General features: G+C 38.9%; 1 protein-coding gene across 4 annotated transcripts in view; it reads left to right on the top strand.

The window, feature by feature from the left end:
* The window catches only part of ANKIB1 (ankyrin repeat and IBR domain containing 1), an 88,279-nt gene that overhangs the window by 1,414 nt on the left and 61,645 nt on the right, over positions 1 to 25,220 (top strand). The window lies entirely within an intron of this gene.

The raw sequence follows: 25,220 nt of genomic DNA on the forward strand, positions 1-25,220 counted from the left end.
AGTCATAAGGAAAGCAACAGCGTTTTTCAACTACTTAGAACATGTGACTTGTTTCTACATAGAAGCAAATTGGTAGAATTTATAGCAACTTTTTTTTTTCTTTTTTTTTGTGGATGTGGAAAGAGTAAATGCTTGTATTTACAAATCACAGAAGAGGCTTCTGAAAACTTTAATTCCAGGCTTTTCTGTGATCCTGTACTCTGTCAATTCCTTCTTCAACAAATTTCACTTCAGTCCTTAATCAAAAGAATAATCTATTTTAATAATACAGTCTGTTATTCCTGAATTACAGTTTTGCTATAAGTCTACTGAAAAGCTAATCGATGTTGGTGGTGCTCTGTATTCATGTATATATGCATCAGCAGAGTATTATGAATGAAGATTAATTTTAAAAGAAGGATTACAACAGTGGCACTCTAATAAAAATATCAATAGCCAAAGCCCAAAAGTTAGGCAAGTAAGTTTTATGCAGTCCCTTTTATTTTTGCTCGTGCCATACACATCTAGATAGGACTAGGTATGTATGTATGTAAGTACATGATTTGGCTTATTGCACAAAACATGGAGTTTCCAGGACCTAGTTACAGATTGCATGTGAGTTTATATGTATCTCTTATGTGTTCCTATCTGGCCTACACACTTCAGAAAATTAAAGAAAACTAAACATGTAAATATGAAAAGGAATGCCTTCTAAAGCTGTCAGCTTTTATTCAATGGAATAACTGTAAAAATGGTTTTAGAAAAAGTCGTTATGTTTTTGTTCACTGTATAAAAACCTTGCTAACACTATGGTTGTTTTATTCTGTTCTGAACAGTTTATCTCTCCTGGTCTGTGACATCTCTGCTGTGATTGCTTATCACCATGTTTCTTTTTGTTTCAGTAGTAGAGCTTTGTTTATTAATCATTAACTAGTTTGGCTCGCAAGTTTTGTGATTTTTTTTTAAATTTTTGTTTATTTGTGGTTTTTTAGGATCCTTTTTCTTTTGTGTATTGGGGGGATATTTTTGTTGTGGTTTTTCTTGCATTGGGGGGTTGTTAATTTGTTTTTGAGGGGTTTTGTTTGTTGAATTTATTTTTGCTGTTCAGATGTTATGTAGTTACCGTTACCTGAGTAGTTCATTAACTTCTCCTTGGAATCTGATAACTAGAGGTTGCTGTTGGCAGTTGTCACTGTTGAAGTTTTGTCAGCTTTGCTAAGGTGACTCATGCCAGTAAGAGGGAAAATTGAGAAGCTGGAGGTTACTGATACGTGTGCTGAACCAGTTACGTTTCTAATCATATTACTGTGTTTGCATAATTGGTAATGACACATAGCAAAGACACATCTGTTTTACTTGAAGAGCAGCCCTGTGGAAATTCTGAAATGTTCAAAATGACATGGAAAATTCTGTTTTCAACATCATTATCATTAGGCAAGACTTTTACTGCTTTTGCTTCCTCATTCCAAAATACAGTACCAAGTAGTTTTCCATGGAGCATTATAGAAATCACACCTATGTGTAAATTTTAGGGGGAAAGACTATTTCATGCAAGATTATATTACATTTTACATTGAAAGTTCAAGCCAGAGATGTCTAGCTAATGTTTAACAACTGATGTTTTCTTCATAACTACTAAATGTCTTCCAGAATTATTGCAAACAGACACATTAGTCTTTGTTTGTGACAGTGGAAGGCCAAGTGCAAGCTCTCCACTTGGGTCAGGGCAGCTCCTGGTATTGACAGAGGCTGGGGGGTGAAGGGGTTGAGAGCAGCCCTGCCAAGAACTCGAGAGTACCTTTGGATGAAAAACTGGACATAAGCTGGCAGTGTGCACTTGCAGCCCAGAAAGCCAATTGTATCCCGGGCTGCATCAGGAGCAGCATGGCCAGCAGGGTGAGGGGGGGGATTCTGCCCCTCTGCTCTGCCCTGGTGGGAGAGGCCCCCCCGGGGATGCTGCATCCAGGCTGGGGCCCCCAAACAGCAAAGACATGAACCTGTGGGAGCAGCTCTGGGGGAGGGACACAAACACAGAGCAGCTCTCCTGTTGCTGTTGACCTCGTTTCAGAGAGACAGGGCACAACCTTTTAAGGAGCAAAAAAAGCTAGAACTTTATTTTATATATCCCTTTATATAGAGTTTTATAAACCCTCCTGTGTCTATGGTAACAAGCTGTCATCTCACAGTAATTGGTCAGTCTTGGACAATGTGTTTATATGTAAGAAAGGGTTGTTTGTGAGATACTGTTTTCATTCTTAAAGCTGCGACAGTTGGAATTGTTGAAACAGGTGGAGGAAAAGAGCCTTAATCTGTAGAATTCTTTCTCAGGGAAACAAGTTGTTTTTTGCTGTTGCAGGCTGTTGTTTTTATGAGGAGCTGTTAGCTTTCCCCCAGCTGCCTCGGACTGGGATTCAGTTTGTGATGCCTTCTACAGGCCTGCTGTTTACAGCACACTCTCCTGCGGAGAAAGGCTGAGAGGGTTGGGTTGCTCACCTTGGAGAAGAAAAGGCTCTGAGGAGATACTGTTGCAACCTTTAGATGTATAAAGGAAGCCCACAAGAAAGAGTTTTTACAGGAAAAGGAACGAGAGTTTTTAACTGTTTTAGATAAGGCAAACGTTTCTTTTGACCTAAAGCTTATTTGTAGTACTACTAATATTCTTGAATTTTCTTTAAGGGGCTTTGTTGAAGTTGCTCAAGAGACATTTTCATTTGAAGGTTTCTTTAGATTTGTATTTTAAACGAGGTAAATTCTGAACTCTTCCTGTCTGAGGATAATTGCAGTTAAAATATGGGATGGGTGGGAGTTTTCAAACAGCTGTGTTACAGTGTTGCAAAAAAAGTTACTCTTGTAACTTTTACTGTTTAATTCTGTGCTGACAAGGAAGAGCAGGGGACAAAATTAATCTTCTAAAAGCAAGGTATATATTTGGTGCATAAACTTACACCTAGAAATCAATGTTTGCACACAGCCTTCAGTATAGTAACATTATTCTTTGACAATAACTTAGTGTAGTTTATATATTATGTAGTCACAACTGAGGCATTATATTACTAATTCTGTATAAAATAGTTTTTATGTGCAGGCTTCTACGTTGGAAAAAAATTCATTCAATTTCTTGAGGATTTTCCTTTCTTAAAGGAGTTTCCCAGTGGCTTGTGATTACCATTTTGACACATGTGAAGAACTTGCAGTGCACATGATATGTAAGACTCCCTATGCTCTCTCTGCCCAGCTGAGTGCAGTGACTTTAAGGGGTATGGGGCAATGATGACAAGTTCCTGCCCAATGCTATAGAGGTGTGGCTCTTCTGTGACTGCCTTACCTTCCCAAATGCCCTTACATAATACTTAGGAGCCTCTGCACGTGAAACCAGCAACAAGGATGATGGTTCATCTAGCTTGGTGCTGCCAAGGTTAAGTTGACCTGTACCCTGCATCAAATCTGCTCCCACAAAGCAAAAAGGGTGGCTCATTGTCACAGGAGACTTCCTTCTGAAGGGAGCAGAAGGCTCAAAGAGAAGGACTCACTTCTCAGGGAAGTCTCTTGCTTCCCTGGGGCCTGGGTTAAAGATGTGGGGAGAAAGTGTCCTATCCTGGTGTGGCACTCAGACTAATATCCATTATGGTTTTGGTTTTTTTTTCAGGTAGTCAGCTGTGAAGTTGTAACAAGAAGTATGAGGGCAATGAAGAGAGACTTCAGGGCCTTGGTTAAGGAATCAGGAGCACAAGTAGTGTGCTTCTCTGTCCTTCCAGTTGCAGGGAATGATGATGATGTTGCCAGGCCTTCTGGCGACAGACGCTGTACACCTATCTCAAAGGGAGAAAAATATCTTTGCACAGGAGTTAGAAGGGCTCATTAGAAGAGCTTAAACTAGACTTGAGGGGGAAACTGATAAAACCAGGCTCACTAGAGATAAGCCTGGGGGCAGCACACCCATATTTGACGGACGGTGTGCTAGTGATGTCCTTTGATCTTCCATTTCAGTGAAAATGGGGAATAAAGATTCATGTGGCAGCAAAGACCAGTGGTCGTCCATGTGTTAGAAACCACAGAAGCATCTGAGATTGGTCATACAGGAATTAGGACTTCTTCCCCCAAAAAGGTGGAGGTATAAATAGCCTGACTGGAGTGCTTCTGCTCCAGTGCACGCAGCACAGGTAACAAACAGGAGGAGCTGGAAGCCATTGTGCAGCAGGAAAATTATGGTATAATTGTCATTACGGAAACTGGTCATTGTGTGATGACTCACAGCTGGAGGGCTGCAGTGGATGGCTGTAAACTCTTCAGAAGGGACAGGCAAGGAAGGAGAAGCAGTGGAATTGCGCTGTGTATTAGGGCGTGCTGGGATTCTCTAGAGCTTAATTGTGGTGCCAGTAGGGTTGTTGATGGGTGAGAATCAGTGGTAAGGCCAGCAGTGCAGATATCCTGGTTGGGAGTCTCTTACATCTAGCCAGCTTGCAGAGGCAGACAAAATATTCTCTGAGCAGCTGTGAGAAGTTTTACTATCCCTAGTCCTTGTTCTCCTGGGGAACTTCAAATCTCCAGATGTCTCCTGGAAATACAATGCAGTAGAGAGGAAACAGTCTAGAGGAAGCAGGTCCCTGAGTGTCTGGAAGAGAACTTCCTGACACAGCTGGTGAGTAAGCCAGCTTGGGAAGGTGTCCTGCTGGACTCACTGTTCACAAACAGAGAAGCACTTGTGGGTGATGTGATGATTGGAGACTCTTGGGCACAGTGATTGTGAAATTAGAGTCTTCTGGAGGGCAGACCAGCGTATTGAGGAGACTGGTTGAAAAACTTCTGGGAGGCATTCCTAAAAGGGAGAGAAGTCCAGGGAGGATAGACATTTTTGAATAAAGAAATCCTAGAAGTGCAGAAGCAGGCTGTCCCCATTTGCCTAAAGAAGAGCTGTTGGGCAAGAAGACCAGCCTGACTGAGCAGAGTATTCTGGTTTGCGATCAGGAGAAACTGGAGAGTATGGCCTCTGGAAGAATGGGCCAGCAGCTCAGGAGGACTGCAAAGATATCATGAGGTTATCCAGGGAGAAAATTAGAAGGGCCAATCAAAACTTAATCTGGCTGCTGCTGTAAAAGTTGATAAAAAGTGTTTCTATTCATATACCAGTAACAAAAGGAAGGCCTAAGAGATTGCTTATCCTTTATTGGATAAGAGGGTAAGCAAAGTGACAAAAGATAAGGAAAGAGGCTGAGGTACTTAATGCCTTCTTTTCCTCAGTTTTTAATAGCATGACCAGCTGTTCTCTGGGTACCCAGTGCCCTGAGCTGGAATAATGGGATGAGGAGCACAAATGAAGGCCCTGTAATCCAAAGGGCAAGGGTCAGAGATATTCAATGCCACTGGCACACTCTCAAGTCTGTGAGGCTGGGTGGGATCCACCCAAGGGTACTGATGGCACTGGCAGAAGTGCTTACTGAACCACTTTCCATCATTTACCAGCAGGAGGTCCCAGGTGACTGGAGATTAGCAAATGTGACACTCTTGTACAAGAAGGGTTGGGAGGAGGATCTGGAGAGCTGCAGGCCTGTCAGTCTGACCTCAGGGCCAGGGAATGTCATGGAGCAGATTATCTTGAGAGCCATCCCATGGCACATACAGGACAGCCAGGCATTTTTGAAAGCCAGGTCCTGCTAGACCAAGCTTATCTTCTTGGGCAGAGTCACCTGCTTAGTGGATGTGTAAAAGGCTGCAGAAGTTGTCTACCTAGACGTCAGTAAAGCCTTTGACACCATTTCTCACAGCATTCTCCTGGAGAAAGTGTTTCCACTGACATACTCTTCTCTGGGCAAGAAAAAGTGTCTGGATGTCCAGGCTCCCAGAGTGATGAGAGTTACATCCAGTTGGTGGCTGTCACTAGTGTTCCCCAAGGCTCACTGTTGTGATCTGTCCTGTTGAATGTCTTCACTGGTGATCTGGAAGAGGGGATCCAGTGCAACTTAGTCAGCAAGCTGTGTGAGTGTTGGTCTGCTGGCGGGTAGGAAGGCTCTGCAGCAGGATCTGCACAAGCTGCATCGATGGCTGAGGCCAGTGGTATGAGATTCAGCAAGGGCGAGAGCTGGATCCTGCCCTTGGGTCACAGCAGCCCTATGCAGCACTACTGGCATGGCAGGAGTGGCTGGGAAGCTGCCTGCCAGAAAAGAACCTGGGGCTTTGGTCAGCATCATGTCAGCTAGGGGTAGCCTGTGATATAGCTTAGTGGAAAAGCGATAAAAATTATTGTGTCTAATTGTGAAAATTTTTACACAGTTTAATTTTTATGATAACTGCCTTAATTAAAATAATTACTTTTGTAAAATGTCCTATAGGGATGTTAGTAATCTCTCACTTCCCCCCTCCCATCCCCACCTTCCTTGAGGAAAGATGTAGTTCTGGATGTCTCAAAGCTTTTTGGGGGAAAATACACTTAATGTATAATGCTAAACATATATATATGTTTTAACGGCATATTTCTTATATTTCTTATCTAAAACATATATAAATGTTTTAATGGCATATTTCTTGACTGGTTTATATGGTCTCTGATCAATTATGATTAAATGGACATAAATTGGAAACTGATTCTCTGCTGCAAGTACTTCACCTGATGATCACTTTTCCTGGAATTTAGTGTAGAGAAAATAATTAGATTTTCCTAGTTTATAATTCTGCTTTTTAAACAAGCCCTGCTTGTTCTTACAGCAGGTACTTTAGGAGATGGTAGGAACATTGTGTCCTGGTTTTGACCTTGGTTGTAAATTACTACAAATGAAATAACTTTCAGGAGAAAATTCTATTTGATATTTATTACTTTTAGTCCGCTTAAAATTTCTGCTTCAGGGAAGTTCCATAGATGTTAGTTGAGATAAGCAATGCCCCCCTGCCCTTTTATTTCAAATGGATTTCTGAGAGGAATTTTTGATGACAAAGTTATAAATGGTATATTTGTTACAGGTGTTGTGGTACAAAATGGTACAAAAATGTTGTGTAGAAACTCAAAACTGACTGTATTAAAAAAAACCCAACAGTATATTTTTTTAGGACGCTCAGATGAAGCACTGATGATGATGATTGAAATGTTATAAACCAGTCTTTGGAGAAATAGCTGAAAAACTATAAGAAAATGTCATGATACATACTTGTCAATGTTTTTGCAAATAAAATACATCAAATACTGGTACTATTCAAATTTATTGTGGACTTAAGAATAGGAATTGTAGGACAGTTGTAGTTTATTAATGAACTCTTTCTCTATGAAGGGTTTGACTGTTGCTGTACTGCTGTGATATGCAGTTGTGTGTTTTTCTTTGTATTTCTATTAGTTACGTTGTGTGTAAGATGTGCAAGGCTGGATGCACAAATCAGGACTAATTTTTGACAGCAGCAACCTGTAAATGTTGTTGCAATGGAATTTTCCCCATAAGTATTTTTTTTTCTCATTAAGGAAAAAAATATTATTTCTTATTTCTTGCCTCTGTAAATTACTTGCAGAATTGTAATTTTTTTAGCATTTTTTATTTTTTAATCCAGGTGGCTCTGTTGTGTTTTAGATCTCTAAGCAATTGAGGGACAAGCAAATGTGTTCATCTCTGTTTATCTATGTTGAAAGTCTACAGATAGACATGTAGAAATGTTCTGGCAGAGTAGAGCCCAGAAAATAAATTGTTAATTTCTTGAATGAAAAATGGCGAATTTCATCAGTGTTGTGAAGAAACTGCAGAAATATGTACCTACTAAACTATGAAGACCAAAGTTCCAGCTGCACTAATAATGCAGGTTATACATTTTAAAATTCTTCATAGACTGATGGAGTTATCTATATATCCATAGATTGGGGATTTTGATATTTTAAAGCTCAAATCTTGAGGTCCAGCTGTATAGCAGACTTCATGATAGCAAAACACCTATCATGTTCTTCAGCAATGATCTGGCACATTTATTCTGTAGAAATAGATCTACTGCAAAATTGTACTAGCTAATCTAGGTCTGTGAAGCATTGTGAGTTAAATATTCTAAGACAAAGCATTTGTTCTTTCTGAAAGAATTCCTGTTGCTTGCATTCCCTGAAAGTTTGTGTATGGAAGTACACAGCCTGCAGTACTGAGACATTACTAACAGCTCTGTAGCTTATTGCAGTATAAATATACAATGGCTGTTAATTTAGGCCCTTTTCCCAGACTTCTTGAGAGTCACTGACACAGATACTTTGTGTGTTTAGTTCTCCATATTTAGAAGGATGTGTTGGAGAGAAATCTTTCATTGGAGCTATTTCAGTGAGTCACCAAGTGCAAACTGCCCATTAAAAAAAAATACTGAAGAGGTTTTATTTGGTGACTTGTGCATTGAAGTACAAGTTCTTCGTAACATCCCATTTACCAACCTGTTAATTAGTTAAAATTAAACTGCATGGAAGTCCTTTATCCTTTTCAGGACATGATAATTAGTATTCAGTAAAATTAAGTAGTGCAGCTTTGCATTTATGATATTAATTAACTACCTGGATGAGGTGATGGAGTGCACTGTCAGCAAGCTTGTTGATGACACCAAGGTTGTGTGGGCTGGAGGGCAGGGCTGCTCCTCTGAGAGACCTTGACAGGCTGGAGAAATGGGCTGACAAGAACCCCAGGGTTGGTGTTCAGCACAGTGTGAACACAGGAGCAGAATAACTCTGCACAGGAGAACAGGCTGGGAACTGATGGCTGGAGAGCGGCATCGCAGCAAACAACGTCACTTTGCTGCTGGACACTGGGCTCAATGTGAGTCAGCAAGGCACCTTTGAGCAAGCCAGTCTCTGGGAGAAGTGAGTATTTCTGTCAGCTTGACATTTGTGTGACGGCATCAAAAACAGTGTCTGGTTTTGTGCTTCTTGGTTAGGAGAGGAGCTGACGTTCTGAAGCAGGCCTAGAGGAACACTGCCAGGATAATTAGGTACAGAAGCACATAATGTAAAAAGAAAAGCTGGAAGAGCTGAGTGTCCTCTGGTCAAAGGAGACTAGGGCAGTGGATCTTGTTTTCAGTTAATGGGAGGGTACAGAAAATACAGAACCAGACTCTTCTTGGAGCAGCTCGGTGATAGGGCTAGAGACGACAGAAGAAGTTGAAGCAAGGGATGTTCCAATTAGACGTTAGGAAAAATGATCATTATTGAGATGGTCAGATGTTGGAATAAATAGTCTGAAGAGGCTGTAGGATCTCCACACTTTGAGATACTCTGAACTTCAGTGAGAATGGCATTGAGGAGCCTTGGAAGCTCTGAAGAGTACCTTGAGTAAAGGATAGAAGCTGTTGACCTCCAGAGGTTCTTTCTCATGTAAATAAGTGCTTGCTCCATATCTCATGATACGGTTGCACAACTGTTTTCTCCCTCCTCTGCATACAACTGCTTCTGACCCAGCTGGTGTGTTGGGCCCAGAGAGCTGTGGAGTTCTGTAGAAGACAACAATATTGCCATCGTAAATAAACTCTACTATGTGGCTCAAACCCTGATTTTTAACCTGACTTCTGTGTAGTCAAAGATTTTAAGTGATCAGTTTAATGCTTTGAATTTTCACGTGTCTGTCATGAAATAGACTAATCCTTAATGAGATATTTTTCCAGAGTGTTGGATGTCAGGCATTTTTTTCTGTAATATGGCTTACTATTAGTAGAAGTGGAGCAATTACTGGTGCATTCTTTTAAGAAATGAAATAAATTAATAATTTTAATTGTAATACTGGCTTATTCTGGGTTTTATTTGTTTGTTGAGGTTGGGTATTTTTTGTGTGGTTGGTTTGTTTGGGTTTTTTTTCCCCCCCAAAATTCATTAATTCAGACTTTCTCAATAAGCAAGCTGCTTTAAGTTTATAATTACTTGCTTAATAAAGAAAGTTTATTATTACTTAACTAGAAAGTTAAATTCACTTGTCTGGAATAGGAGTTAGACAGGCATGTTCTAGTATAAAATATTTTGTTGTAATCTTTAATTAAAAGGGGATAATTTGGTTTAGTCTTTGTTACTCTGGATGTATTTGCAATGTAAAGTGTGCAAACCTTAATAAAACAGTCACATTATTTTACTATAAATGTGATGTAAGTTGCCTCTTGATTTGCCTTTATTTCATAGTAATACCTTTTAAGTTCGTTCAGAAATCCTGGGGTTTTTTGCTTCATGTGTATATGAGTAAGAAATCAATACAGATTACCAGAGTTTTGAAATAAGTCCTTAAGGACATGATTGGTTAACTTTTTTATCCCTCCCTCCTCTTCTAGCTATGTGTATAATTTTCTACTATATAAATAGATGATGAAGACAATGAGTCAAACTTCTGTTTAATTAGTCACAAGCCTGAAAAGTATACTGAATAAATTTCAGTTTTGTTAAGTTGTGGTATTAGGGTGGCTGTGAAGAGTTACTGATAATTATGTCCTTCATTATTTTGGAAATATACAAATGTTCTCAATTTTAGAATCTACTCATGAGTGCAAGGGAAGAAATCCTACAACCCAAATGCATGTATTTTTTGGGAATAACTTCTGTATGAATAATATAATTTCTAGGAAAACCAAACAGCATTTTCTGTCAATCTTCAGCATGTTTTAGCTTCTTCAAAGGAATGATAACATTCAGATCAAAGCACACTAGGTTAGTGCTAAATGGAGGTGTTCAAAAAAGTTTTTTCAAACATAAAACCTCAGTATGAACTTTGAACAGAAAAATATTCTTGAAACAGTCTGCCCATGGCTTACTGTGAAACTAAATCCTTTCACTTTCCTAAAAGCCAGACAGTCCACCCTAATTGTGCCTTCCTTTAGTTACTGTATACTTTATTTTCCCCAGTACTGCCTGAGTCTGCTTACTGTAACTCTGATGATTCCTGTTCCCTTTCTAAACTGCCCACCTCACTGCTGTATCCAAACAGCTGAGGGCACACAAGAAATGTTCTGATGCAATAATTGTATGTTGTGGCCCCAGTTTCCTACAGTTGAGGGATAACAAATCATTTTTACTTAAATCTGCTACATTCTATGAAATGAAAGTGGCTTTAAAATCTATCCAGACAGAGTTGAAGATATGAGAGCAGTATTCTGTTTTCAAAATTGATTCAATGAGATATGAGGCTGCAAAATGCAAAGTTTTGGGCTTTTTAAAATACAGTTTGCCATTCTAATTGATTAGGAAATAAGATTTCCATATCACTCAGACACTTGATTACATCCTGAAAAAATGAGCAAGCTTTTGCATAGGTGGAGTATATGCCTTTTAGAGTAGGTGGTTCCATCATCCCTGTTTCCTGGAACATTCCAGCCTCATGCCTTTCTGTTGCAACACAATCGGTTTTCATGCAAACCACTCAGACCTTTGAAAAGGGAGTCTCTTTTCTTTATTTCCTCTCTTTATAGAGGTATATTTTGATTACTGTATGTTGTTTGTTATGGCTGGTTTTTAAGCGGTTAGATGCTTGCTTCAGAGATACTTCTTACTTTACTTTATAGCAAATAGTCTTCCATTTCTCTCATTTCTTGTCTATTGCTTTTTTTGCCTTCTGTATTTTCTAGAGAGTAGTTTAGTGCAATTGGAACATCCTTCTTGCTGTGCAGGATGCTGTATGAGTACATAGAGTGATACCAGAGTGGATTTTTAAAGCTGTTTGTGCCTGTTGGAATTTTCAGAAGACCTTAGAACTGAAATCCTCTAATGAATATTTCAACCCTACTGATAAAGTATTGTTTCTTCATGTCTAGCAGCAATTGAAAAATCAACTCCACGGATTTTTCCCCCCAGCAAGCTTTGAGTATATTATGAAATATGATGCAACAGGATTAACATTATAAGGGGGAAGGAAGATACTGTTCTTAAACGTCTCTCTTTCCCAAAATGCAGGTGGAGAGGGACTAAATTAGATATATTTCTCATCTCTCTGCCCTTAAGACTGTATTTGTTCAAAAAGCTTTGTGCTAGTTTAGTAGACTTTGTTCTCGCTGGAGTCCTGCTGAGCCCCTGCAGCTACGCTAAACCTTTTTCACCAATACCTGCTTTTTGACTGTCAGGGCTTTCCATTTAGTAAATGCAAGCACACCTTTTTCCTTTCACTGCCTGTTTGAGAGGGATTGTAGTTGTCTTTCCACACAGGTCTTGCTTGCCTAGTGTCAGCCACCTGAACAGCATCAGCTGCTGCTATTAACAATCATGTGAGGTTTTGCTTTGTGAAATTAAAACTGGACTCAGACAGGGGTACCTGTTTTGCTGACATTTTTGTAAAGGGCTGAGGTGAAGTTGCCATATCAGTTATTTGTTGTGAGTTTGTATCCTATATAATTTGATACTCTTTTGTACACTGCCCACCATGGGGTTTTGCAGGCTTAGGTGCAGTTTGCAGCAGCCAGTGCTGCCTTTGGTACTGTGATGCCTGCTCTGCAGTCTCCCACTCCACCCAGCAATGTCTTCTAGTTCATGCTCCATCCACTATCTCTTCTGAGTGTATGGCTGCTGTCAGAGTAACAGCTGATAAAATAATGCTTGACTACGAAAGAAATTTCATGAAAACTGTTTTGACTTTAGCTAATACAGTGGTACTGCCTTGCCTCTAGCACCCAGCCATGGGCTTTGCACAGTTTGCACATTGGTGGTGCTTCTGCCTCTGTCTGCACTTCACTATTAGTAAACACTGTTTTGAAAGTATTTCCACTCTATACAGTATGCAGTGGTACAAATAGTCCTGCCTCCCTATCACTGCTGCCATACTCTGGCTGTTTGGACCATCAGTATCCAGAAAGAAAACCCAGAAGAGGGAATTAATCTGAGTCAGATCTATTCTGCTTCTCAGTCACCAAAATAAACCAGCAAGGGAAATTGTGGAAATATGGATGAATCGAGGGAGTGATCAGAAACAAAAAGGGCAGTATCAGCTCTGGTGTCAATTAAAACCACTTAAGAAACTACAGTGTAAGTTTCTCAAGCAACATTTGTGTCACTAAAAGATACTGGAGGCAGATCTCCAGCTTGCTTAGGTGCATGCTTCATAGTAACTATAAAAATTACTTTCTAAATTCTGAAGCTTTCAGGGAAGTCTGATAGAGGTCCCACACTGCTCTGGGCAGGGAAGTGAGTCCCGGGGAGGAGAACAACCCAAGAAAAGAAGTAGTATAGAGGAAAAAGAAAGATACTTTTTTGTGGCTTTTTTCTGGTGGAGAGTGGGGGTTGGGAATGTTCTCTTGTAGTGCCTTTTACTTTACAAGCAGAAAGAACTATTCTTAAATAAGTGCTTGTGTGTTACATTAGCTCTGGAGCAGGTTTTTCATAAGGCAGTCCCCAAGGGGTTCCTGAGCATCACAGCTCTGCAAGCTGCTGAGTCTGATACAGCTGGTTCCCCCAGCTTCTGTCTTGTCTGCCACTGCTTGTCTTTGCTCCTGCAAATCTCTGCAACTGTCTGTGGGATTTTTCTTTGAACAAACCGTGTGTTCTTGGACCTTACCCCAGTGGATTTCTGTCTCATTTTCAGACAGCCAAATATAAGTTTGCTAGTACTAGTAAATGCTGGATTGATGATTGAACTTTTCCTAGGCATAGGTCAGGCTGTGCAAGAACTGCTTCATGAGTCATGGTAGAGGAGGCTTTGTCAAGCTGAAAAAGAGACATGGTGATTAACAGGCAGCAGTAAACTCGCTCTTCTACATCAGCAGGCTGGATTCCATAGTCTCAGGTGGCCGTGCACCATCTTGGGCTGGATATCTGCTGTCACTGCTTTGCAGCCAGGTTTGGTAGACTTTAAAGTCTTCCCTTCTGTGGGGAGACGTGCCTAGCTGTGGAGGCAGCAGGGAGGGAATGCTGTCCCAGTCCCAGCAGCACCACCACAGCAGGGAAAGCCCATGTGCAGGTGTCCTCTGTGACTTTGTGAGCAGCATTCGGAAATAGCGCTGGCTGAGAGCCTCCTGTGCAGTGTCACTGACACCTCCTGCCTCAGGAGGGTGACCTGGATCTTTCTGTTCTGCAGGACCTCCCTGTCTAATGTAGCAGGAAATAAGGGACACAGAGGTCCTAAAAGTCACCTTACCTAACCAGAAGTACCAGATCCACGGGTGAGGTAGCTGTGCTTCAGCACTCTCAGTCATTCTTTTCTTATGACTCTGAGAACTCTGTGAAGCAGATGTGGATGGAACAGAGGCAGTCATGAACATAAACTGTGTGAACTCCCCATTATGTATTTTGATAGTAGCTGGAGGTGTGAGCAAGGAGTATTAGAAACAAAGGGAATATAAGTCTAGTGAGTGCTGCTTTTCAGAATGCTTGCTTGCTGGCACAGTAACCGTCTGTAAACAAAGGTAAGGCAGCAGTTTTCCATGAAAAACCCCAAACAACAGAAACATCCTACCAAAATCTGGGCAATACACAAGGGTCAATGCGTGGGCAAGGCATCAGAGAACCTTGGGTACTGGATACCCAGCCAAAAGCTTTTGCTTAAGAGGGAAGCATTACCCATGTGACCATTAGCAATCTGAGATGGAACAGGTGTGAATCTGGTACCTCAGGTGATCTGGTTCTGTGACAGTCCAGCATAACTGCCAATTACAATCTAAATATTTTTATAATGGATCCCCTTTTTTTAGGCTGCAGTGTTCTAGTTCAAAGTATAAAAAGTAAAATGTCATATTGGGAAAATTGATTAAATTTGTATGCTTCAGCTATGCAAGGGTTTTCTATGAGTTGTCTCCTTGTTCTTCCCCAGGAAACATAAAGTGAAGAGCAGTAAAGAGAGTGACAAGCTTTACAGACTACAGAAGCTCTTGAGAACAGTAAAATTCGTGGAAGAGAGGCAGTTTTGGGAGGAAGTTTCCTTTTATTTGTTGTTGCAGTGAAATAGAGAGGAGTAAAAAGAAGCAAGGTCTGCATATGTGATATTTTGAACTTTGCCAGAGTAAGACTGCTTATGCTTTCCTCTCTCCTTCATAGCATCTAGCTATAGTCTTTCCTTGATAATTAATTCAGCATTTCTCAGAGAAAGACGTCTTTCACAAGAAAATGGAGAGGGAAGTCTAAAATAATTCAACGTTCTTAAATGACACAATATCACTATTCCATCTCAATGTAAAAAATATTTTGGATGCACTTTAGAGGTTTCCTGCATTCTGGCTGGAAACCTCTAGCAAGGTAAAAGGAGATTAGCAGACATCATCCCATAATCAAGTATCATTTGCCAAAGTACTTGGTGATGAGAGCCAGGGTCTGATTTTGTAGGTCTAATCTCATAACTGACAGTCTGTGTCAAATCTTGGGGAGAAACTGTGAAAATTCTGCTTTGGGTTATTTTTTCAGTGCAAATATTATTTTCTTTGTTAATTAAATCTGTGCAGCCCCCCTGCATTTTGTCATATTTAGGCTCTCTCTTAAGAACTTAACTTTGTGACTGATTACTGGAGGGGTGTTAACATGATGCAATTTTTAAAAGATTCCAAGACAGGCTTGTTGGACAACAGATGCCTTAAGCTGTTCCTGGAATATCAGTAGAAATTATGTAATATGATGTAATAATTAGCAGACATGTCAATAAATGTGCTGTCCTGAGGATGTGTCAATCTAATACCATAATGAAAAGTCTGATCTCACAAACTTACTTAAATTCTTTGAAGAAGTTGGCAAAATACATTTGTATAATCTGGTTGAATTTTCAAGTGTTGTATCCCATGATCCCTTACTTAGAAGTCTTAAACGATCCAAACAGTTTTGGGAAAGAGCAAGGGTCCATTGCATGCAGAAGTGACTGGTTTAAAGATGGTTATGGATATGGGTGGAAATAAAGAGACAGTTTTCACAGTGGTTGAAGGTTACTGATAGAGTCCCCTGTAGATCAGTGCTAGGACCTCTGCTGTTTCATGTGAGGATGAATAATATAAAAAAGGTGGTAATCAGTGATTACTACAAACAGGGCCCACTGCAAAAGTATTTTATGAAACACAGTGGTGGATATGAAACTCAATATAGCTAAAGCTGAAAGATTCATATGGTTGGGGGAAAGAAAAGGGTCCTAAATTTATGTAGAATATTATCCTCTTAATTATTACAGTTCATAAACAAGATCTCAAGGTTATATTAAAAACTCTGAAGAAAATTAGCTTAGTCCTTAGTATCACTCCAAAAAAGTAAATGAAGTGTCAAAATAGAAGCTGTGCTGCCGTGATGTGAATCCGTTCGTTTTGCATGTCCTAAATTAAAAAGGTGTTAGTGGCATTGGAAATAGATCAGAAAAAGCAGAAATAATCCTAAAATTGGCACAGAATCCACTTCTTCAGAATTAGGGCTAATCAATCTGTAAAAGAGCAAAAGATTGGTATGATGTAAGGGTGATCACCTACAGAAGGTGAAAATCTCTAAAATTGCAAGTGGAATGGAGAGAGCAAATATGGAAAGTTTCTTTGCTGTTTGCCTCTCAGTTCTTGTAGACAGTTAAAATGAAATAACAAATTGCCAGTTAAAACCAGATATTTCTTCACAATGAATAATTAAGCTGTGAAATTTCAGGATGCTCTGTCTGTTAAAATTTTCCATAGATTTGGAGAGGTTTTGAACAACATAGTGGAAGGAAAATGCAATACAGATTATTAATATAAACCTAGTATATCTACCTCAAAAATGTGGTAAATCTACCTCAAGTGGTAAATTGCTGGAGACTGGGCGAGTGTTGTGTAGAAGTGTCTATCTATTCTTGTCCAGTTTTTGTACTTTTCATTGGTACACTCTGATGTTAACTCTGGACAAGGAGTGAGATGAGAAGACAGAATAATCTGATCCAGTATAGCCATTATTATGTTTACAATACTTGAAAACAAAATGGGAAATAAAAATGCATAAATTAGTAACGACAAACTTCTAAAAGTTAGATATTGTCTGTTTGATTTTTTTATTTGTGAGGTCTAGAACAATTAGAAATTTGGCTGCAAATCAGATATGAAGCTGTTTCATGAAAGTGCACAATAAATTGTATTAATTAATAAAATGTTGACATATAAATAGTAGAAGAGGTAAATGAGATAATTAGATTATCTAATTATCACTAATAACATTTGAGTATGTATATAATGAAAATAATTTTCAGCTTGCCTTAGTTAATGTCTTAAAACAGAATTGCTGTTAGGAATCAAATTCTTTCAAAGTAGGAATAAACTAGCTTTTTCCTCATTTAGAGTCACAGATATTTATTCCTAAGCAAAATTCAGATATATTTTTGAGGATTAACACTTTTTTTTACAAGTCAGTCTGAAATAACTTCCAAAACAGCACAGGATTCTTACCAGTCTTTGTCAGACCTAATTTTTAATTTATGCCACAACCCTTCCAAATCTACAGAGCTGAAAAAAAAAAACCCTGTAGGTCTTGCTTTTTTAGTTTTGTAAAGGCTTGTTTCATACTTTTGTAATTCCTCTTTTTTAAGTTGTGTGATGGAGATATAAAAGGTTAAAAGTTTTACTTTTGTAGGCTTTTTTTTTTGCCAGGTAATTTTTCAAATTTCCAAACCGAAAATCAATTGAACTCAGAATCTCAAGAACACATTGGCTCCAAGAATCTTATTACAATTTTTTAAGCATTGGACACTGTGGATGCAAACAGTAAGAAGACTCAGGAGTAAATAAAAGTGTTGAATGGAGATTTCTGATTTCAGGACAAGATCAATCACTAAGTTGCTAGTCTAAAGAAATTTCTTCCCTTAGCAGATTATTAGAGGATAGGAGCCCTTACTGCCATCAAGGATTCTTTATTTCGCAGTACCTAAAAACTTGCTCTCTTTCTTCTCTGGAAAATCATGGACAGTTTCACAAATCTGGGCGGTAGTTTTCATCTAGAATCTGCTGTTCTACATCTTTATCTTTCACTGTATCAAGTAGCCATTTACCTAGGTCAGACACTGCTTTGACATAAGAGTTTTGGATCATCAAGTCTGGCTGAGATTATATCTTGCCTCAGATACCTTTGAACAGCCTTGTCTGCTGCCTTTATCTGTTAGTATAACCACAGGATGATGTCCAAAGAGATGTCTGGATCTGGTTTAATTCACTCTTATGAAAATTGCTGTTAAAGTGGAAAACTGTTAAAATACTGTGAAGGATTAATAATTTGATTATATAGGCTGATTATGTGAAGTATTATGTAGTCTGCGTGCTAAACCAGTAAAACAAAACCATCCTAGCTTTCTACAATTGAATTGCAGTAATTTAAGATGAAAATTTACTGCAAACTGGTTAGCCTTAGCCAGTACAAATGCCACTGGATTTGTTGGAGCACAGATGCTCTTTTATTGTTATGACACATTTCTGCACGAACAGAGAGTTTTTTGTTTTCAGGCATAATAAGAAATTGAAACAGTGGATGCAATAGTGAAATGTTCCAGCAGACACAAGATGTAAGAATCTGGTGACCTGGATGTTGTGGTTCTGAATATAAAGTATGGGGTTTATATCAAAGTTTTGCTATTTAAGAAGACTGTAAGAGATAAGCGGAACAAGACTTCTAAAAGAATGATTTTAAAAAAATACTGCATCTGTGATTCTGTAATATTCTTTGGGCATGTGAGCTGAAGTTTGTCAGCCAGGAGTGAGCAGAAAACCTCCCAGCTGATGCTCCCAAACTTCTCAGCAATATTAGCTGTGAAAAGAACGAAGAAAAATTAAAATTAAAAAAATCTTTTATTTCTATCATGGAACATCTACTTTTTTTGCTTATGGTTTAGATTTTTCATATAAATACTAACTTTAAAGCACATTGTAAGATTTGTTTTTCCTTAAGCTTGGATGTTAGGAAGGGTAGTAATATTAATTGTTAGTTTATATTTCTCTTTGTTTCTGAAGGAAACTTCCTTGTCCTGACTGGAGGAGGCATTGTATGGATAAGCCTCAATCTTAGAAAGATTCAGCAGGAAAAAAATAATCATAAGAGAATTATGCAGCCTCAGCTCTTTCCTAGAAATAAAAAAAACCAAGCCAGAATAAGGAATGTTTGGTCAGGATAATCACAATTCCCCTACTTGTGTAGGCCTATTATTAATATGTCCTTTAGTTAAAATAAACACCAACTAGTTCTGCCTTATTTGTCTCACATGACAATGGCCCATGGACAAGGAAAGTTGTGTAGAGTCCTTTCTCCTTTCAACCTATTGCTGTTTTCCTTTGTTTCCTGCATTTTTCTTGCTCCTGGCAGTTCAGCCAGGCTGCCAGCAGGAATAGTGAGAGTGTAGGAGAAATGGCATGAGTGCTGTTACTGTCTTCTCTGGCTTCAGCGTGACCTCTGGATGTGATCACAGGGAGAGTTCCACTAAGCATCAGGCACTGTGTCTGTACAGCTATTTGTGATCCCAGTGTCTGTGCAGTTACTTCTGGTAAAAGCTTCATGGAAATACTTTAAGAACTTCTCTACTAAAATGATTAATATTTTACTACTTGGGTAAAACTACTTTGTTTCTTGAAAATCTTTCTAATATTAAGCCTGTATAATATTCTGTTTCATGTAATTGTGATGCCAGATAGGTCAGATTTTGCAGACTAAGTGACTCTGTTACCTTGCATTTCTCCTTCTTCCGTTCCTTGCCTTACATGGGAAAGGTCAGTAACAGTTCTACACTGAACAGCAGTCATTTGTATTGTAATAGTGTCTGCATCAGTCCCTAGGTATGCTGATTATGTTAGTAGGAGAACTGATAAAAGAAGCAATAGAAGTGCATGGCCAGCAGGTCAGGGGAGGTTACCCCCTCTGTTCAGCTCTGCTCTTTAGAGATGCCACTTGGAGCACTGTGTCCAGCTCTGGGGTCCCCAGTACAAGAATGGGCCTGTTGGAGGGAGTCCAGAGGACTGTCACAAAAATGGGCAGAGGCCTGAAATACCTCTCCTGTGAAGAAATGCTGGAAGGGTTGGGATTGTTCAGCCCAGAAGCAGAGTAGAGAAGGCTCTGGGGAGAACTTGTTGCAGCATTTCAATAATTAAAGGGGGTTCTGTGAAAGAGATAGAGGCTTTTTACCAAGACCAGTTCTGGCAAGGCAAGAGGCATTGACTTGAAACAGAAAGAAGTTGGTGTGGATTGGACATAAGAAATATTTTATGATGGGGATGCCCCATGATTGAGCTCAGGTTGGACAGGACTTTGAGCAGCCTGGTCTACTGAAAGATGTCCCTGCCCAGGACAGAAGGGTTGGACATTTTGATCTTTAAAGATTCTTTCCAGTACAAACCCTTCTGTGATTAAAGCTAAGGTAATATTGGATTTCTTTAAAATCTTTATTCTCTTTCTGTTTTCTTTGGCTTGATACTCATCCTAAAGCCAAAAATCGTTATACAACAAGGCTGTGTTTCATTGCAATTACACTGGTGTCAAGAATAATCTTCCTAAATACAGACTATATATGACATACTATAATTAAATTTTGTTATCCATAGCCTTTATGTAAATTGTTAAACTGTTTGTATGCACTGGAAAAAACGGTCAAATATTTCAGCAGAGGTGTTCTGGCAAAAGTTAAAAATACTTCTTCAAGTTATGTGTTTGTTTAATTTAACTTTAGATTAGATCCAACATGTCTTTTGCCATTTCCCTGCCAAAGTCAGAATTTTGCTAGTGAGTATATTAGACATTTTATCAGAAGTTCAGTAGTTGCAATTCTCCTAATTTTCTGGTGTACATAAGATGCAAGTGACGATCCTTGTCTCTGCAGTTACCTGAATGGCTCATTCTTAGTTAGCAGGGATGACTCTTGGGATTGTGGGGAGTCAGCACCATGATAAGCAGGGTGCTTGGACTAAAATGAGTTAAATTGTTCCTGAAGTTCTCTCAGAAATGTTGTAAAACGCTCCTTAAATACTGTGTAGAAAACATACTTTGTTATAGGAATCCATCTCATTTTAGACACACAATAATCTCGCAGATTCTGTGTTTAGACCTTAAATGAATGTACTGCTTTGAAGGAGTGCTGACGAGTTAAATTACCTCTTTGTTAAAAGGAAATTGATTTGTTCATTCATCTGAAAAAAAAATCAAGATCTCTTTGAAAGATCAGCAGGGTCACATTGTCCTTTAGCTTTACAAGGAACAAAACCAGCACGTAAGAATTCCTCCAGGAAACAATGAAAGTATGTGCGTGTTTCTTTCTGGTTCGGTACGTTTGTGAACAATGCTCATCAAATGTCTCAGACAGTTGAATGTGCTTTCTTCACCTTCCACTTGAAAACATGGAAACAGGTAGTCCTTTCATGTAATCAGAGTAGATTTTACAAAATTTCATCCATAGATATTTATGTTACTAATATACTGCACTAAATAGAGATTTAGTCTAGTCTTCAAAGTTGGCTTGCTTAAGTGTAAGTAGGGAACTCTGACAAAATTGCATATTCCTTGAAATGGTGTGCAGTGTTCTGTTCAGTGCTTTAAGTCACTTGGGTAGTAATAGAGGAAATAAAGTAAGTGTTGGCTATTTTATTCAGAACATGCAACCTGTGGAACTATCACAAATAGAATCTACACAAAGAATACTGGTCCTCCCAGTAGTATTCTTATGAGCCAAAAGTCAGAGGTTATATATGGTGATTGTTGCTTTCCTCTGACATTCTCAAATACAGCATGTTTTGTGAGATTGGACATTGAAAAATCCAGATTTATTTGTTTCTTCACCTTTTTATTTTATTTGAAACACATTGCTGATTATAAAACCAGTAGGTTTTATGTTGAAATGTATTAACTTTAGATAACCATTATTTCCAAATAAGACTGCATGCTTTTAGGAAGGAATGATGTTTGTTGTGTGCAGTCTTATTGCAGGTGCCTGACCTTGTGTAGCTATCCTTGTATTTGATGATTTACCATACAGGCCTCTTTCATATTTACAAGATCCAGTATAACCCTACAAACTGATACTCTTGCATATGAAAAAGCTTCCTCAAACTGAGAAACTTCTACTTCAGGAAGATGCTAAGGTTTCTAAGGGATTTTCAGATTTTACTGTGGAGTGTCCTCATGAGCATCCCTATGTTGCCATCCTGTTTAGTTTCACTTTCTGTGGATGTGCCTTGCTGACGGCAAATTTTGTTTTCAATTCTGTCAGTTTAACACTACTGAAAATGAAGTTGGTATTAAAGCTTTTGGCTGGCCATATTCTACCAGAGATTCTCCAGAAGGTTGGCTTTGGGTCCTCATGCAGTTTCAAATTTGTTTATCTGTGCTAAGGTGAGCAAATGTACTTGAAAAATAAATCCTGGACCCAGTCAAGGCGAGGGTCCAGGCATATTGCACCCTATGGAGATTGATCAGTCAAGTTCCCATGAGGTTTTCTGTAGTTCTTTATGTTGCCGCCTTCATTCCTCCTTTCATGTTCTAGCTGTGCTCTGTACCAGGACTGGTTGTGTTTACTCTCACTTTTTCTAGGCAGATCAATCTGACAGAAATACACAAATTTCTTCAGACTTTCTGCCCCATACAGCATCAGTCTGTGAGTCCCATCTGTCCCCAGCTCTGTGAACCGTTGCCTTGTAACTCTTGGGGGTGGTTTCTCTGTAGTTTTTGGCTATTGAACCTGATTTCAGAGAGAACACACATTTGTCTTAAGCAGCAACCCAGCTCAGTTCAGTTCTTCTCACAGCTAAGCAAAGTGTGTTTGGATGTTTTTTGCAGAGAGGCTCCCATCCTCTGGGTATAATGTGTGTGTGAGGGTAGGGAGAAACCAGAGAAGCACCACGGTGACTGGAGTGTGTTCACATGCTGCCAGCATGGGAGTGTTGCACTGCTTAAGAACATTACCAGTCTCTGGTTCATATTCTTTAGTTTCTCACTGATGCTGTGTCCTGTGAGTCATCAGCTGCTGCTGCTTTTTTATACAGGTGCTGGGTGACACTTGTTCACTTCTTTGTGATGGAAAGGTGATGCTATCAGCATTGGCCTGTAACACAAAAGTCACTTTTATAGATCCTTAATAAACTGACAGTTTTTTTATGCACTTTACCTAAAGTGTACTGTTACTTTGGTTAGTGGAACAGTATATAGTGAGGTTTTTATACTAAAACAGTGTGCTTGGGATTGAAATGCCAGAACTATGTCTGTCTGTAGCCTGACTTAATCTAATAAAACAACAAACTTTTTTTTTCTGCTTCTTCACCTTCTGATCTAGATAGAGAAGGGCTTAGGGTCCTAGTGTTGGTAGACTAGGTACAAATCTTTTAGATTTTAGATTTGAGTACTCTATATAACCTGAAGATTGAAGAGCTAGCTCTAAAAAGTTCTGCTGTATTTTATGCCTGGAACCTAAAAATACCATTAAGAATATTTTCACCTGGAGGGTGGTTGAGCACTGGAACACACTCCCCAGGGAAGTGGTCATGGCACCAAGCCTGACAGAGTTAAGAAACTTTTGGACAACACTCTCAGGTACATAGTATGATTCCTTAGATTGTCGTGTGCAGGGCTGGGAATTGGACCTCGATGATCCTTGTGGGTCCTTTCCAACTCAAAATGTTCAATGATTCTCTGATTTCTCTCATATCACTGACTAAAGTACAGCAAATGAAATTACTAAGATTATTCAGGCCTTGACAGTCAGTTGCATTGGGAACAACTCCAAAGTGTTATCTAGAACTTTGAGGGTTTTGTTGTTGTTTTAAAAAAAATTTTCTACAGACATGAGACCCTGGAAAGAATTTTGAAATTAATTCACAATTACAGGTGAGGCCAATGGATATTCCAGAACATAATTATAGAATGATGATTCTTTTGTTCCATCCTACTGAATTGCTGTTCACTAAAGGCGAAAAAAAAAAGTATATACCACAAGAGATTGCTCCTTTTAACTTGTGCTGCTGGATTTTTTCTCCCTGACTACCTGCAGGAATGGTCTTTGTCCAGCTATCGCAATGTACCTTTGGTTTGGCTGCACAGTGTCTTGTCTCTCCTGCCATGTGTGTTTGTACCTACTCCACAGTGGATTTACCACATTTCATTAAAATGATGAATGCAAGTATTGTAGACAGCACAGTTAAAATTAATGTAGCTATTACTTCAGCTACATCTAAGCAGAGTTTTTTCTTAAACTAATTCTAGTCAATGCTGCAGCTGGCCCAGTTGCATCCCTTTAAATGCAACAGTGCAAAGAAAACCAAAGCCATTCTTTAAATCCCTTTTGCTCCACAAACTACAGTTGTGAAAGAAGCGTGTCTGAAAGAGAATATTCTACCTGGGTGCAAGTCTTTATGGCTGAGTCAGTAAGCCAGAGTCTCAAATTACTAAATCGAGCAATAACTTTAACCTTCAACTTGTGGGTACATACGCTAGCATAAAGAGATTGTAACCCAAGTTGCTAGACTCTCTATCCCACAAGCATATAAATGAGGAAATAATTAATTCTCTCACTAGCCCACACTATGTTTTATTCAAGTCAACTCTCAACATTTTTGCCACTTTTCAACCTTGGCATTTAAAGCATAGAGATTGTTATACTGGTGATCATTGTATGAAGGATGAGATGTTGGCATAGCAATTAATTTTTTTTTGTTCTGCATTTTGATGTGTAAAATGTAACAAGAGTTTGATAATGTTAAGTCTTATTCACAGAGGTTTAAAGTGGCAGGGACTCTTTCATTATTTCCTGTTGATGACTTAGAACTTCTGGCACAAGCCTTAACATATTTCAGTGTGTGAAAAAAACCCTTAACACCGCCACTCTTTCAAGCTTTACAAGTGCATTTGTTACTTCAGACATTTTGCAGAAAAGTTGTCCCAGATACAGGTATCTAGAGAGAACAATTTGTAATTAATTAAAATTTGACAAATCTTATAAACATGTAAAAATTAGATTTAGCCTTTTTCTGCTGCATCTCAATTACAGGCATCTGAGCCATCCATATGTAAAATAGGCATGCATATTTGAATGCTTCATTCTTAATTTTGTCTTCTTGGTAAAGTGAGATTTTTTTTTTTTTAACTTTGTGTAGAGGGCAATTTTTTTTTAAAACCTTGTAAGAGAGGAAGAAGAACTCTACCGAGTTGTACCGAGCTGTTTCTGGGAGACAGCCTGGTATTCTGAGAGTTATTGAACATAACTTTTGACTTGCTTTATTTGTGTTAGTCTGTCCCAGAAGTGAGGATTAAAATTACCAACATCATAATGTGACACTCATCCTAAGCATACAGGTCACGAGGCTTTCTCCTAAACCATGAAGTTGTTTGTGGTTCCCTTCTGCAAAAAATATTATTTATAATGTAGGACAGACTCTGCAGTAAACAGTTTAGAAAGTCAGCTTTTAAAAATGAG

The sequence above is a fragment of the Zonotrichia leucophrys genome, chromosome 2 (assembly GCF_028769735.1).
Source record: "Zonotrichia leucophrys gambelii isolate GWCS_2022_RI chromosome 2, RI_Zleu_2.0, whole genome shotgun sequence".
Taxonomy (NCBI): Eukaryota; Metazoa; Chordata; class Aves; order Passeriformes; family Passerellidae; genus Zonotrichia; species Zonotrichia leucophrys.